At 41.6% G+C, this 15,865-nt stretch overlaps 1 non-coding gene across 1 annotated transcript; it reads left to right on the top strand.

Moving 5' to 3' along the window:
- Nucleotides 1–316: 316 nt before the first annotated feature.
- LOC136495112 (small nucleolar RNA R71) lies at nucleotides 317–425 on the top strand. Its single transcript, XR_010768893.1, has one exon. It is a non-coding gene; the product is annotated as a small nucleolar RNA R71 (small nucleolar RNA).
- The last annotated feature ends 15,440 nt before the right edge of the window (nucleotides 426–15,865 follow it).

The following is a 15,865-nucleotide window of genomic DNA, read 5'->3' as shown; positions in this document are numbered from 1 at the left end:
TTCACTTGTCTTGCAGGAATCATGATTGTGCATGACTTCTTTCTTCTTATTAGCTTTGTCTTTGAGCTTCTTCATCAGCAGGTCCATCTTGGCAGACAACATGTCTACCTCCTTGAGTTGATGCATACCTCCACCTCTCTTGCGGGTCTAAATTCGTTCCTCATTCCAACCTTGGTTGGAGGCCATCTTCTCTACAAGAGCTGTTGCAACTGGAAGTGTGAGTGATAGAAATGCACCTTCGGCAGCAGCATCCAAAGTCTCATGGGTACTATTGGTTAACTTATGGTAGAAGGTCTACATGAGTAGCTAATTTTCCATCCCATGATGAGGACATTCTGCAATGTAGTCTTGGAAGTGTTCCCATGCCTCAGGGACAGATTCATCATGCTGTTGCTAAAAACTTGAAATTCTCCCATGCAGAGCATTGGTCTTGCCTGTGGGAAAGAACTTGGCTAGAAAGGCAGTGGAGCAGTTATCCCATGTAGTATTTCTATCTTTGTTGGCATAGAACCACTGCTTCGCCATCCCCAAGAGTGAGAATGGGAAGAGGCGAAGTAGTATGGCGTCCTTGGTTACTCCTTTGATGGTGAAAGTGCTACAGATCTCCAAGAAGTGTTGGAGATGTGCACTCGCATCTTCATGTGCCTTTCCATAAAACTGGCTAGCTTGCACCATGTTGATGAGAGCTGGCTTGAGCTTGAATCCATTGTCTCCAACATTGACACTAGGTCCAGTACGGATGTTGGCAGTGGCTGGAGCAGAGAATTCATGAAGAGGCTTGTTAGCCATGGCTTTAAAATTTGGTGTTAAGCTTTGCCTTATCCGGTTGTCTTCTGACTCTAAAGCTTGGACTTTCTTGAGTTTGGCTCTAGTTCTCTTGATTAATGCTTCGAGATCTTCAACGTAGTTTGTTGGAAGGTTAAAACCAATCATACATTACCCTGCATAAGATACACAAGTAGACAAAACAAGGATAAGCCTGTTTGAGCAGAGGTCAGTGGTTTATCTCAATCACATCAATAAGCATAAGTTTATCAATACTTCCTTTGTCTAGCTACCTTCCACGGCAACAGCGCCAGAAATGCTTGTTGGTATTTATTAACTTGTCACTTGTTTTAGTAGCCACCTATTAATTACCTACATCTCCTAACATTACTTTACTAGGTTGTCATCCCTAGTGATTGTGCTAGAGATGCTTGTTGGTACTACCTAGCATCACTACTAGAATGATACTAAGTAGTTCTTTATCATTTTATGTGACTAGAAAGAATATAAAGATATATGAATGAAAAGGAATCTGCAAGCACATAGATAATTATACCATTGTAGCACTTTACCCGAGAGTATTCCAGGTATCATTATTTATATTTTACCACAGGGAAGGTCTAGCATGGACAAGTATTGATAACTTATACCATTGATGAAGAAATAAACCATAACCAATATTCTACTCATAACAGGGGTAAGTCATAGGATAAGAGATATGAAAAGTATTGATCAATGATGACGATAAATCACTCAGAGTACTCCTTTCTATGGCATTAGCATGGTCAGGTAGAGTATTAGAGGAATAATTCCTAAGTCATTCTTAATTACAAGTCAAAGCATACATTGATTAGCGCAATTACACCTAGTAATCATGGCTAAGATCATCTTTATATCTACACATAAGGGATATTACTAAGGACGATTAAGAATAGAGCTTGCCCTTCCTTCATAACCACATGAAAGGTCCTAATGGCTAGAGGGGGTGAATAGCCTATCAAAAATTTCTACAACAACACTAAGACAAATGATTAGTCAATAAGATGGCGAACCGAATTTTGCGCTAGCACTATACTTAGGGTTGCAAGCCACCTACCCTAATTCTATTTTCTATGATCTCTAGTATATCACAACAAAGTTATGTCACTAATATACACCTAGGTGATCAACCTAGTGAGAGTAATACAATTAAATGATACACTACCTAGTCTTAACTACCACTAGCTCTATCCAAGTGAATGTATAATGAAATACAAGAGAGTGGTAGAGAGGTATACCACCGTGACAAGTGACCAATGAGTGAATACCAAGGAGACAATCAAGACACAATGATTTTTCCTCCAAGGTTCACTTGCTTGAATGGCAAACTAGTCCCCGTTGTGGTGATTCACTCACTTAGAGGTTCACGCACTAATTGGCATCACACTGCCAAACCCTCAATAGGGTGCCACACAACAACACAAAATGAGGATCACATAAGCCATGAGCAATTTACTAGAGTACCTTTAGACTCTCCACCGACGAAAGGTCAAGAACCCCTCACAATCACCATGATCAGAGCCGAAGATAATCACCAACCTCCGCTCGGTGATCCTCACTACTCCAAGCCATCTAGGTGACGACAACCACCAAGAGTAACAAGCGAACCCCGCAGCAAAACACGAACACCAAGGGCCTCTAGATGCAAACACTCAATCAATGCACTTGGATTCACTCCCAATCTCACAAAGATGATGAATCAATGATGGAGATGAGTGGGAGGGCTTTAGCTAAGCTCACAAGATTGCTATGTTAATGCAAATGGCCAAGAGAGTGAGCTAGAGCCAGCCTAAACGATATTTATAGACACCTCAAACAATAGAGCCGTTGGCTCAATTATTGGGCTGACTGTGTGACTGACCGAACGCGTAGGTCATGTGCACTGGACGTGTCTAGTGTGGTGACCGGACGCGTCTGGTCACTATGTCTGGTTGCAGCCTGACTGCCACGTGTCCCTTTCAAATTGTTTAGCCATTGGTGCCCAATGGCTATCTCTGTGCATAGTAATACTACGTGATCAGGCGCGCTGTTAGAAAATGACCGGACCTAGGAGACACAGCGTTAGGTCAAGTCCAGAGAGCTTCTAGAGCCGCTCTGGGCCAACTGGATGCATCTGATCACACTGGACTGGACGCTCCTAGCATCTGATGAATTATTGCGCTAAAAACCCAAGACTTGCTGGTTCACACTGGATGCAGTTGGTGTGGCGACCGGATGCGTCCGGTCGCTCTCTGCAATCTTACATCGGGCTATATCACTTTGACCTAATGCTGGACAGTAACTCATCAGCGTCCGATCACTCCACTTTGCCAGAGTCCAGGTCACTTTCACTTAGCTTGCTCATCTTGGGTCCAAATATCAGACGAGTTCGGTCCTAATTCCTAGACATGTCCGATCACTTCTGTCTGACTACCCCAAGACTGGATAAACTACCAGACCGTGTTCAGGTCCCAATATTGGACATGTCTGGTCACTCTGTGACCAGCGTGACTAACTCCTTTTCAACTCTATCTTCTTTACCCTTGCTTAAATGTGCCAACCACCAAGTGTATCACCTTGTGCACATGTGTTAGCATATTTTCACAAATATTTTCAAGGGTGTTAGCACTCCACTGGATCCTAAATGCATGTGCAATGTGTTAGAGCATCTAGTGACACTTTGATAACCGCATTTCGATACGAGTTTCACCCCTCTTAATAGTACGGCTATCGATCCTAAATGTGATCACACTCACTAAGTGTCTCGATCACCAAAACGAAAAGCTCCTATCAATTTCACCTTTGCCTTGAGCTTTTTGTTTTTCTCTTTCTTCTTTTCCAAGTCCAAGCACTAATCATCTGATGAGGACATCACTCCTTTGGATGTACCAGCTGATCCTCCAACCGTCATGCAAGGTCCAATGACCCAGGCTCGAATGCGTCAACTCAATTTACAGGTGAGCTCGTTCTTAAGCGATCCTTTTCATACTTTTGAGAATAGACTACTACCTAATGATGTTATCTTGCTTAGGAACATTGGAGAGGGTCAAGAGGGAATAAGAGGACGTGGAGGAGGTGATGATGACCAGCAAGGATGTCCAACACAAGCCGGAGGCCCAGTCCAACATGAATTCGAGTCTGCCTCGGCCTCCAGGACCAGTCTACCTTAAACTGGTCGCCCAGGACGCATCCGGACTCCGTTTTGAATAATACACATATGGATGGAAAGCTAATTTGATAAGGAAGCCAATCCAAGTGGTTTCACGTCAAAAGCTATTCGGAATCAACGGGAATTGTTGAAACAAGTCAGCATCCAGAATCTGCCAGGGTGCTGCGACACCGTCTTTTGGTCCGTTGGACCATGTATCGAGTTTGGGCCCATTAGGGGCGCGTCCAGGGGTCTTGCACGACCCTATAGTCTTCATAAACAGCCGCTACCCCTCCATTAGGGTTTTGGGTTTTGCTTAGATTATTCTGTCAAGAAACAGTTTCACCGTTCTTCGGTTTGTGAGACCCCAACTCGTGAGATTAATCTTTCATCTGCAATTTGGTTGCGTTCTTTCTTGTTTTTGCTTGTGTTCTTCATTGCGTAGGCAGAGATTAGCCTTCTTAGCGAGGTCAATCCTGGTCTATGACTTGGTTGATAACCAGAGGAGCTGTGGTGCTAAGATTGCAGGGTTCGATCTTTCGATCTGAAGCCGGATCGGTGTGTCATTCTCCGCCACAACGATAGTTACCATCACCTGACAGAAGATCGGGATCCCCATCTCCAGTTAAGTGGTAATCAGAGCTAAGGTATACCATCAGGTTCACTTTTATTCCCTAGTTTGTGTGTTTTGTATTCGTCCCATAGTCCAGTGCCATACTCTTTTTCCTATCCTAGAACCTTCCGCGCCATAGCCTTTGCATATTTTAGTTTCAGAGTCCGTCGTGTTGAGTTTGTGTCCTGGTTGAGGTCTTGTTGCTGGTTAGGTCATGTTAGAGTCTAGTTCGTGTGTTTTCCCCCCATCGTTTCCATCAAATCTTGACTGTTGTGACCAATTTTGCACACATTGTTCCCGTTTTATCCTCTAATTCGGAGCCAATTCTTAAAACAGGTCCAGTTTTTGCATACGAACTCTATTTTCGATGCTCCATATATGCAAATCGATCAGAAAAAATTTTGGATCCGTCCATTCCCTGCTTTATTGGGGTTCGGAATTTTTAGATTGGCCAAAAAGTGGTCACAAGATCCTCGTTTCGTGGTCACAAGGTTTTTGTTGATTTTCATCCAGTTTTCTAAAAATTCCACAGGCCACGTCTTACACTTGTTTGAGCTCATATTTTCTGTGGTTACTGCTTTTGTGCTCCTAAGTAAAGGAAAAATATCAAAAAAATAAAATAAAAAAGTCAAAATTTCCCAAAAAAAAACAACCGCAGCCCAAAAAATAGAAAAAGAGAGGGGCAAAAGAGGAACAATATCTAGAGGAGCACATAGAGAAGCCCAAAGTGAGCTGTGTTTGCGTGTGCTGTCTGGTTCCTTGTTTGTGTTGCTGTTTCCATCCACCATACTTGTTTTTCTCATACCTATCACCTTGCTATCCACCATACTTTTGTCACAACCTGGTACTTGCAACACTTTAGACCAGCAACAAGAACAAGTACTTTGGACTATAATTCAGCATTACTTTCTTATTACTGACTTGTGTGCCTAGATATACATATTACTCTTTGTTTGTCCTTCCAAGCTCCACAAATTCTTCAGATCAGTACAGACAAAGGGCCTTAGCAATTTTGGTACCACTACCTCATAGGTATCACGAACCAGCCGCCGGTTGTACCGCCCACTGCTTGCGTTGGTAAGAACTTGGTAAGAGCTTGGTAAGATGCTTCCACTTGCTGTGAAAAGTGACACCACTACAACCACATAGTCATTTGGTAGGGATAACTTTCACCTTGTTTGTTCCTATTTTTGTGTTTTCAATGGTAGGAGGTGAACAGACTGCAGATAACAATCCTAAGGGTTTCAGCGAGTGTGTTAGCCAAGAGCAACTACAAGCTATTATAGAGGATGCCTAAAAAAGGATGAATGAGGCCATCAGGAAGGCCGTCACTGACTGCACTCATTGAACTCACCATTGGCAATAGCATGGAGAGATTGGACAAGCGAATTTCCACGCTAACCGACAAGGTTACTGAGTTGGAAACCTTTGTGGCGGGCAACAACGACGTTTCCAGGTAGCAACACCAATGGTCAAGACATGGTGCATGATGCCAGCTGGAAACATAGGTCGAGCAGCTATCCGACAAGAGAGATTACGGCAATGTCTTCGCCGCAACACGATAGGTATGGGTGGTGTCCACCACCACCACCGTCAAGGTAATAATCACCATGTGCCCGATGATCCTTATGCTAAGATTAAGTTCACAATACCATCTTTTTCGGGTCATTATGATGCTGAGGGATATCTTGATTGGGAGATGATGGTAGAACAAAAGTTTAGTGCCCACCTTGTACCTGAGCAGCATAGAGTTAGACAAGCTACTAGTGAGTTTAAGGATTTTGCCATTATTTGGTGGAATGGGCTAGCTGCACAGGATGCTTTACCTGGTACATGGGAAGAACTTAAGGTAGCTATGCGTGATCATTTTGTTCCTCCTTCTTATCATAGAGACTTGCGTAAGAAATTGATGCATTTAGAACAAGGAGATAAATCTGTATAGGATTACTATGGTGAGCTCCTAAAAGGGATTGATGCGCCTGTAGTGTTGTAGAGGGAAACGAAGATGCCATTTGTCGTTTTTATTCTGGTTTGAGGCCGTGACATTCAGGACATTGTTGATTATAAAGAATTTAACACTGTCAACCAGTTATTTCAGTTTGCTATGCTTGTAGAAAAGGAATTGTAGGGGCGTGAACAGCAGGGCAAGAGCAAGGTTAGCACCAGCACATACACGCCATGCTCAGCACCATCTTCGGGGCTGACCAAGCCAACCACTTTCCGGACGCCTCCACCAGCGAGCAAGTGACCAACAGCCTCTGGAGTTTCCGCTACACCTAAGACACCTCCCGCATGACCTTCAGATTTAGGTAAAAATTCTTTGCAGGTGCCTACCAAGAGTTCCTCATCCGTTGCATCGACGGGATGCACTTCGGGTATTCAGTGCCACCGCTGCCATGGCATTGGCCATGTGCAGAAGGACTGCCCAAGTCAGTGGGCATATATTGCTACAGAAGATGGTTACATCAGCACCTCTGACATTGAGGATGAAGAAGACCAAGATGCAGATGAGGAGGACAGGTGAAGTCCTTGGTGACGAGGCCACGGCGTCCTATAGGAGCATTATTGTACAGCGGGTGCTCAGCTCACAAGTCTAGCAACCTGAGAAGCTACAACACCATAACTTGTTCCAGATTTTCTTCGTCATCAGCGACCGTCGAGCACGTGTTATTATTGATGGAGGTAGCTGTAACAATTTGGTGAGTTCTGATTTAGTCAAGAAGCTTAGCTTAACCACACGCCCACACCCACATCCATATCATATTCAGTGGCTAAATGATTCTGGTAAAGCAAAGGATAACACAAACTTGCAGAGTTTCATTTTCCATTGGTTCTTATGCTGATTCTAGTTGATTGTGATGTGGTACCTATGCAAGCTTGTTCACTTTTATTAGGGTCATCCTTGGGAACATGATAATGATGCTACACACCATGGTAGAAGTAATAAATACACTTTTGTGCATAAAGGAAAGAAAATTACTTTGGTACCTTTGACCCCTGCTCAAATTGTACAAGCTGATAGAGAACGCGCTGCTAGTTTGAATGATGTTCAATCTAAAATCAGCAAGTTGCTAATTCTATTTTCCCACCTAAAAAGGATAAGTCTACATCTATTTCTAAGGCTGAGGGGATTAAATTGAAGGGTGGTGTTATGCTTGCAACAAAATGTGACTTTGCTGAAATTTCTGATGATGATATTTGCTATGCTTTGGTATGCAAACGAGCTATGTTTTCACTTGATGATATTGTTAGCTCGGTACCTCCTGCTATCACTAACCTTTTGTAGGAGTATGAGGACATTTTTCCAGCTGAGATACCCCCGGGGCTACCACCTATGAGAGGGATAGAGCATCAAATCGATTTGATTCCGAGAGCGACCTTGCCCAACCGAGCTGCATATCGAACCAATCCTGAGGAGACTAAGGAAATTCAGCGGCAAGTCCAAGACCTTTTGGACTGTGGGTATGTACGTGAAAGCCTTAGTCCTTGTGCCGTTCCTGTACTTTTGGTTCCTAAGAAAGATGGAAGTTGGCGTATGTGTGTTGATTGTAGAGCCATCAATAATATTACTATTCAGTATCATCATCCTATTCCTAGGCTAGACGACATGCTTGATGAGTTGTGTGGTTCTATAATTTTCACTAAGATTGACTTGCGAAGTGGCTACCACCAGATTAGAATGAAACTCGGAGATGAATGGAAAACTGCATTTAAAACCTAATTCGGGTTGTATGAATGGTTAGTTATGCCTTTTGGTTTGACAAATGCACCTAGCACTTTCATGCGCTTAATGAATGAGGTTTTAAGAGTTTTTATTGGTCATTTTGTGGTAGTTTACTTTGATGATATATTGATTTACAACAAGTCTTTTGATGAACATATGGATCACTTACGTGCTGTTTTTAATGCCTTACGTGATGCACGTTTATTTGGTAACCTTGAGAAGTACATCTTTTGCACGGATCGAGTTTCTTTTCTTGGCTATGTTGTAACTCCACTAGGGAATTGAGGTGGACGAGATGAAAATTGAAGCCATAAAGAGCTGGCCGGTTCCTGAAAACCGTCACATAGGTGAGGAGTTTTCTTGGTCTTGTAGGATTCTACCGCCTGCTTCGTCAAAGATTTCAGCACCATTGCTGCCCCATTGCATGAGTTGACGTAGAAAGGAGTGGTGTTTCATTGGGGAGAGGCACATGAGGAGTCCTTTGACACTTTGAATGGACAAGCTTACACACGCACCATTGCTGCAACTAGAATGTGATGCTAGTGGAGTTGGCATTGGTGGTGTTTTGATGCAAGATGGTAAACCTGTTGCTTACTTTAGTGAAAAATTACATGGTCCTGTTCTTAATTATTCCACGTATGATAAAGAATTGTATGCACTTGTTCGTTCTTTAGAGACTTGGCAGTCATTATTTGTGGCCTAAAGAATTTGTTATTCATTCTGATCATGAATCGCTTAAGTATCTTCGCTCTCAAAATAATCTGAATCATAGGCATGCTAAATGGGTTGAATTTATTAAGTCTTTTCCTTATATTATCAAACACAAGAAAGGGAAGGATAATGTGATTGCTGATGCTTTGTCTAGAAGGTATACATTGCTGTCTCAACTTGATTGCTGGATTTTTGGTCTTCAATCCATTAAAGAACAATATGCGCTTGATCCTGATTTTAAGGATGTGTTGCTTAATTGTAGAGAGGGACGCACATGGAATAAGTTTATGATCAGCGATGGGTTTTTGTTTAGAGCTAACCGCCTATGCATTCCTAGTTGGTTCCGTTCAGTCTTTTGTTGTTGTAGGAGGCACATGGAGACGGATTGATGGGACATTTTAGGTGCCAAGAAGACGGAGGAGGTGCTGTCCACACACTTCTTTTGACCTAGGATGAGGCGTGATGTGGAGCGGTACGTGGCTCGGTGTGCCACATGTCAAAAAGCTAAGTCGCGATTGAACCCACATGGTTTGTATATGCCTCTTCATGTTCCTTCTACTCCTTGGGTAGATATATCTATGGATTTTGTGTTGGGATTGCCAAGGACTAAGAGGGGGAGGGATAGTATTTTTGTGGTGGTTGATCATTTTTCTAAGATGGCAGCATTTTATTCCTTGTCATAAGAGCGACGATGCTGTTCATATTGCTGACCTTTTCTTTCAAGAAATTGTTCGCTTGCATGGTATGCCTTCTACTATTGTTTCAGATCATGATGCAAAATTCTTGAGTCATTTTTGGTGCACGTTGTGGAATAAATTGGGGACCAATCTGCTGTTTTCTACAACATGTCATCCCCAAACTGATGGACAAACTGAGGTTGTGAATCGAAACATTGTCCACCATGTTGAGAGCCATTTTGAAGCGCAATTTGAAGATGTGGGAAGAGTGTTTGCCGCATGTGGAGTTTGCATATAATAGGGTGGAACATTCCACCACCAAGGTAAGTCCTTTTCAGGTAGTGTATGGTTTTAACCCCCGTGCTCCTATTGATCTTTTGCCTTTATCTACCACTAAGAGAATACATAGTGATGCTAGAGATGCGTGCTGATTTTATTCGTAAGTTGCATGAAACAACTAAAGCAAATATTGAAAGAATGAATGAAAAGTATAGAATTGCTGGTAGTAAAGGTAGAAAAGAGATTAAACTTGAACCAGGTGATTTGGTTTGGTTACATTTAAGAAAAGATAGATTTCCTAAGCTATGTAAGTCCTAAATTAATGCCAAGAGCAGCTGGTCCTTATAAGATTATTGAAAAAATAAATGATAATGCATACAAACTTGAGTTGCCACCCGAGTTCGGGGTTAGTCCCACATTTAACATGGCAGATTTGAAACCTTATTTGGGAGATTTGAAACCTTATTTGGGAGAAGAAGATGAGCTTGAGTTGAGGATGACTCCAATTCAAGAGGGGGAGGATGATGAGGACATCACTCCTTTGGATGTACCAGCTGATCCTCCAACCGTCATGCAAGGTCCAATGACCCGGGCTCGAATGCGTCAACTCAATTTATAGGTGAGCTCGTTCTTAAGTGATCCTTTTCATACTTTTGAGAATAGACTACTACCTAATGATGTTATCTTGCTTAGGAACATTGGAGAGGGTCAAGAGGGACTAAGAGGACGTGGAGGAGGTGATGATGACCAGCAAGGACGTCCAACACAAGCCGGAGGCCCAAGTCCAACACGAATTCGAGTCTGCCTCGGCCTCCAAGACCAGTCTGCCTTAAACTGGTCACCCAGGACGCATCCGGACTCCGTTTTCGATGATCCACATATGGATGGAAAACTAATTTGATAAGGAAGCCAATCCAAGTGGTTTCACATCAAAAGCTATTCGGAATCAATGGGAATCGTCGAAATAAGTCAGCGTCCAGAATCTGCCAGGGTGCTGCGACACCGTCTTTTGGTCCGTTGGACCATGTATCGAGTTTGGGCCCATTAGGGGCACGTCCAGGGGTCTTTCATGACCCTAGAGTCTTCATAAACAGCCGCTGCCCCTCCATTAGGGTTTTGGGTTTTGCTTAGATTATTCTGTCAAGAAATAGTTTCGCCGTTCTTCGGTTTGTGAGACCCCAACTCATGAGATTAATCTTTCATCTGCAATTTGGTTGCGTTCTTTCTTGTTCTTGCTTGTGTTCTTCGTTGCACAGGCAGGGATTAGCCTTCTTGGTGAGGTCAACCTAGTCTGTGACTTGGTTGATAACCAGAGGAGCTATGGTGCTAAGATTGCAGGGTTCGATCTTTCGATCTGAAGCCGGATCGGTGTGTCATTCTCCGCCACAACTGATAGTTACCATCACCTGACTGAAGATCGGGATCCCCGTCTCCATTATCATCACCATGGCATCACCATCATTATGTCATGATCTTCATATTCTTCACCACTTGGAATGTGCCACCTATCTCATAATCACTTTGGTAAACTAGTTTAGCACATAGGGTTTCATCAATTCACCAAAATCAAACTAGAGCTCTCAATCTCCATCTCCCCCTTGTTGGTAATTGATGACAACCCTTTCACAAATATATGAATAGAAATTCAATTGAGTCCATGTTGCTTGCCCAAGCATATTTACCATGTGTAAAAGGATATGGACAAGTTTCATGAACACCTGAATGGTAGCAATTGCTCCCCTTACATATGTGCTAAGAGTTTGGATAGTAGCTTGCACATATGTTTAGATAGGAAATGTAGGAGTCAATGTCTACCAAATGATGCTAAGGTATAAGAGATGGACCTTTGAAAGCAGTGATACCAATCGGAGTGCACCAATATACCATCCTTAGCACCATTAGTAACTAGACATACACAAAAACTAGAATACCCCATGAGATGAACATTAGAAGCAAGGGTCTAGTTTTTATAATATGAGCATGAGTCTAGTTACTTTAACCTATGCATGCTAGTTTTTCATTTCATCATCCAAACCTACAACTAGCATACACCACACAAGCATGAATATTGAAATTTAAAACTTGTGCCATGCAAGCAAGTATATGAAATGCACCATACAAGTTCATGAGCTTGCTCCCCCTACTTGTGTGCTCAAAATTTTAATTGATCCCCTTCCTTTGTCATATCTCTCCCCCTATGTCAAATTCTCCCCCTATCACTTATATCTTTGTTTCTCTCCCCCTTTGTTGTCTTTTCACTATCTTTGTACACTATTTCTCCCCTTTGTCATCAATGACCACAAAGGTTCAAAATGTAGATAGGTTGAGATTATCAAAGTCAATCAATAGGGTGAGAATCATTTTCCCAAATTTGGTTTAATCTAGGAACATTTGCCAAGGGGGGGGGGGGGTGCATCAACACAGATTTGATAAATCCAATATGTTCAACTCATTCCTTAGCTTGCAAAACCTTTTCTCATCTAATGGCTTGGTGAATATATCGGCAAGTTGATCTTCGGTGCCCACACTTTCAATGCAAATGTCCCCCTTTTTGTTGGTGATCTCTTATGAAATGATGGCGGACATCAATGTGCTTTGTTCTTGCATGTTGAACTGGGTTGTTGGTTAACTTGATTGCACTCTTATTGTCACATAGCAATGGCACTTTCTTGAACTTGATTCCAAAGTCATTCAAGGTGGCCTTCATCCAAAGTATTTGTGCACAACAACTACCAGTGGATATGTATTCGGCTTCGGCGGTTGATAATGCAACACTATTTTGCTTTTTGATGACCACTGAAACAAGTGATCTTCCCAACAATTGACATGTGCCCTAAGGTGCTCTTCCTTTCAACCTTGCATCCCGCATAATCTGAGTCGGAGTAACTAACTAGCTCAAACTTTACTCCTTTGAGATACCATAAACTAACATTTTGCATATGCTTCAAGTACCTCAATATTCTCTTTGTAGCCTTCAAATGACTTTGTCTTGGTGAGGCTTGAAATCTTGCACACATGCATACACTAAACATGACATCCAGTCTTGATGCGGTCACATAGAGTAGGCTTTCAATCATAGACCGATACAATTTTAGATCCACAATATTTCCACTTGCATCACTATCCAAGTTGCCATTTGTTCTCAGTTGGTGTACTAATGACTTTGCTGTCACTCATGCCAAACTTCTTGAGCATGTCTTTGATGTACTTGCCTTGACTCACAAATGTACCATTCTTCAATTGCTTGATTTGAAGACCAAGGAAGTAACTTAACTCTCCAATCATAGACATTTCAAACTCGTTAGCCATCATCTTTTCAAACTCTTTACAAAAGTCTTGATTGGTTGATCCAAATATGATGTCATCAACATAGATTTGCAATACAAATAAGTCTTTGACAATTTTCTTGGTGAAAGGTGTGGTATCAACCTTGCCCATCATGAACTCCTTAGAGAGTAGAAAATCCCTCAATCTCTCATACCATGCTCTAGGTGCTTGCTTCAAGCCATACAATGCCTTCTTTAACTTGCACACATGGTCAGGCTTTTTGTCATCTTTAAAACCTGGGAGGTTGCTCAACATATACTTCTTCGTGGATGTAACCATTGAGAAATGCACTCTTGACATCCATTTGATAGAGTTTGATGTTGTGGGCACAAGCATAGCCTAGTGAAATTCAAATTGCTTCCAATCTAGCAACCGGGGCATATGTTTCTCCAAAGTCAAGACCTTCAATTTGTGTGTATCCTTGTGCTACCAATCTTGCTTTGTTCCTTACTACTATCCCATCTTGATCTTGCTTGTTTCTAAAGTCCCATTTGGTTCCAATCACATTGTGTCCCTTTGGTCTCTCTATTAATTCCCATACTTGATTTCTTAGGAAGTTATTCAATTCTTCATGCATAGCATTCACCCAATCAACATCCTTCAATGCTTCATCTATCTTCTTTGGTTCAATGGATGACACCAATGCGAAGTGCTCACAAAATCAAGCCAATCTTGATCTTGTTTGTACACCTCTAGAAATATCTCCAATTATAGTGTCCAATGGATGATCCCTTGCAATATTGGTTGGTTGGAGTATTAAACTTGATTGATTGCACTTGCTTTATCATTGGGTTGAGATTATGCACTAGCCACTTGATCTTGTTCATTATCATGAGAGCCACTTGTACTAGCTTGATTTGTATCATCTTGCACATTTGAGTTAGAGAGCACTTGCACTTGATCATCATCATTCACTTGCCTAGGCCTTAATTCACCAACATCCATGTTCTTCATAGCATTTGAAAGTTGAATGCCTCTAACATCCTCCAAGCTCTCATTCTCTTCTTGTGAACCCTTGGTTTCATCAAATTCAACATCATGAACTTCCTCAAGAGTACCACTATCCAAATTCCAAACTCTATATGTTTTGCTTGTAGTTGAGTATCCAAGTAGGAATCCTTTATCACATTTCTTGTCAAACTTGCCCAATCTAATGCCTTTCTTTAAGATATAGCATTTGCAACCAAAGACCTAAAAATATGCAATGTTGGGCTTTCTACCATTCAAGAGCTCATATGGTGTCTTCTCTTTTAATGGGTAACAATAGAGATGGTTACTACAGTAGCAAGCCATGTTGATAGCTTCGGCCCAAAAAGATTGACTCATATTGTACTCACTAAACATAGACCTTGCCATATCAATGAGTGTTCCATTTTTCCTCTCAACAAGGCATTTGATTGTGGAGTGTACTTGGCCAAGAATTGATGTCTAATTCCACATTCATCACATAGCTCATCAATTCTAGTATTCTTGAACTCACTACCATTGTCACTTCTAACTCTCTTGATGGTTGTTTCAAACTCATTGTGAATGCCTTTGACAAATGATTTGAATGTTGCAAACACATTACTTTTGTCCATTAGAAAAAATACCCAAGTGTATCTAGTATAATCATGCACTATCAGAAAGCCATATTTGTTTCCACCGATGCTAGTGTATTGTGTTGGCCCAAACAAATTCATGTGTAATAACTCAAATGCTTTACTAGTGCTCATCATGCTTTTCTTAGGATGGGTGTTTCCAACTTATTTTTTTTGGCTTGACAAGAGCTACAAAGCTTATCTTTCTCAAACACTACATCTTTCAAGCCTCTAACCAAGTCATGCTTAACCAATCTATTCAATTGTTTCATTCCAACATGACCAAGCCTTCTATGCCTATAACCAACCCATGCTAGACTTAGAGAACAAACATGTAGATAATTGAGCTTCACTAGCATTGAAATCAACCAAGTATAGATTCTCATATCTAAAGCCTTTGAAGATCAAGTTAGAGCCATCTACACTTATGATCTCTACATCATCTACCCCAAATATGCATTTGAATCCAAGATCACACAATTGAGCCATGAATAGTAAATTGAAGTTCAAGCTCTCTACTAGCAACACATTGGAAATGCTCATGTCATTGGATATTGCAATCTTACCAAGCCCCTTGACCTTACCTTTTCCATTATCACCAAATGTAATACTATCATAACCATCATTGCCATTGGTGTTGATTGAGTTGAACATTCTTGCATCACCTGATCATGTGTTGAGTGCACCCACTATTGAGAACCTAATGTCTTCCTCCAGTTTTGTAATTGACCTACAAAAGAAGATCAATTCTTTTTAGGTACCCAAACTTGCTTGGGTCCTTTAAGGTTAGTGACCAAGCTCTTTGGCACCCTAAATGGCTTCCTTCTTTGAGCCCATCCATGGTGTACCAATGAACTTAGCTTTTACACCATTTGTACCCTTAGTAAGCACATAGAAAGAATTAATCTTTATTGAGGATACATTGGCATTTTTGCTCTTGTTCTTGCATTCATGCTCTTTATGACCAACTTGCTTGCAACTAGTACAAAATCGACCATTGTTCTTCACAAAACTAGTCTTGTG

The sequence above is a fragment of the Miscanthus floridulus genome, chromosome 11, assembly GCF_019320115.1.
Source record: "Miscanthus floridulus cultivar M001 chromosome 11, ASM1932011v1, whole genome shotgun sequence".
NCBI lineage: Eukaryota > Viridiplantae > Streptophyta > Magnoliopsida > Poales > Poaceae > Miscanthus > Miscanthus floridulus.
This window is presented reverse-complemented; position numbering and strand designations above follow the sequence as displayed.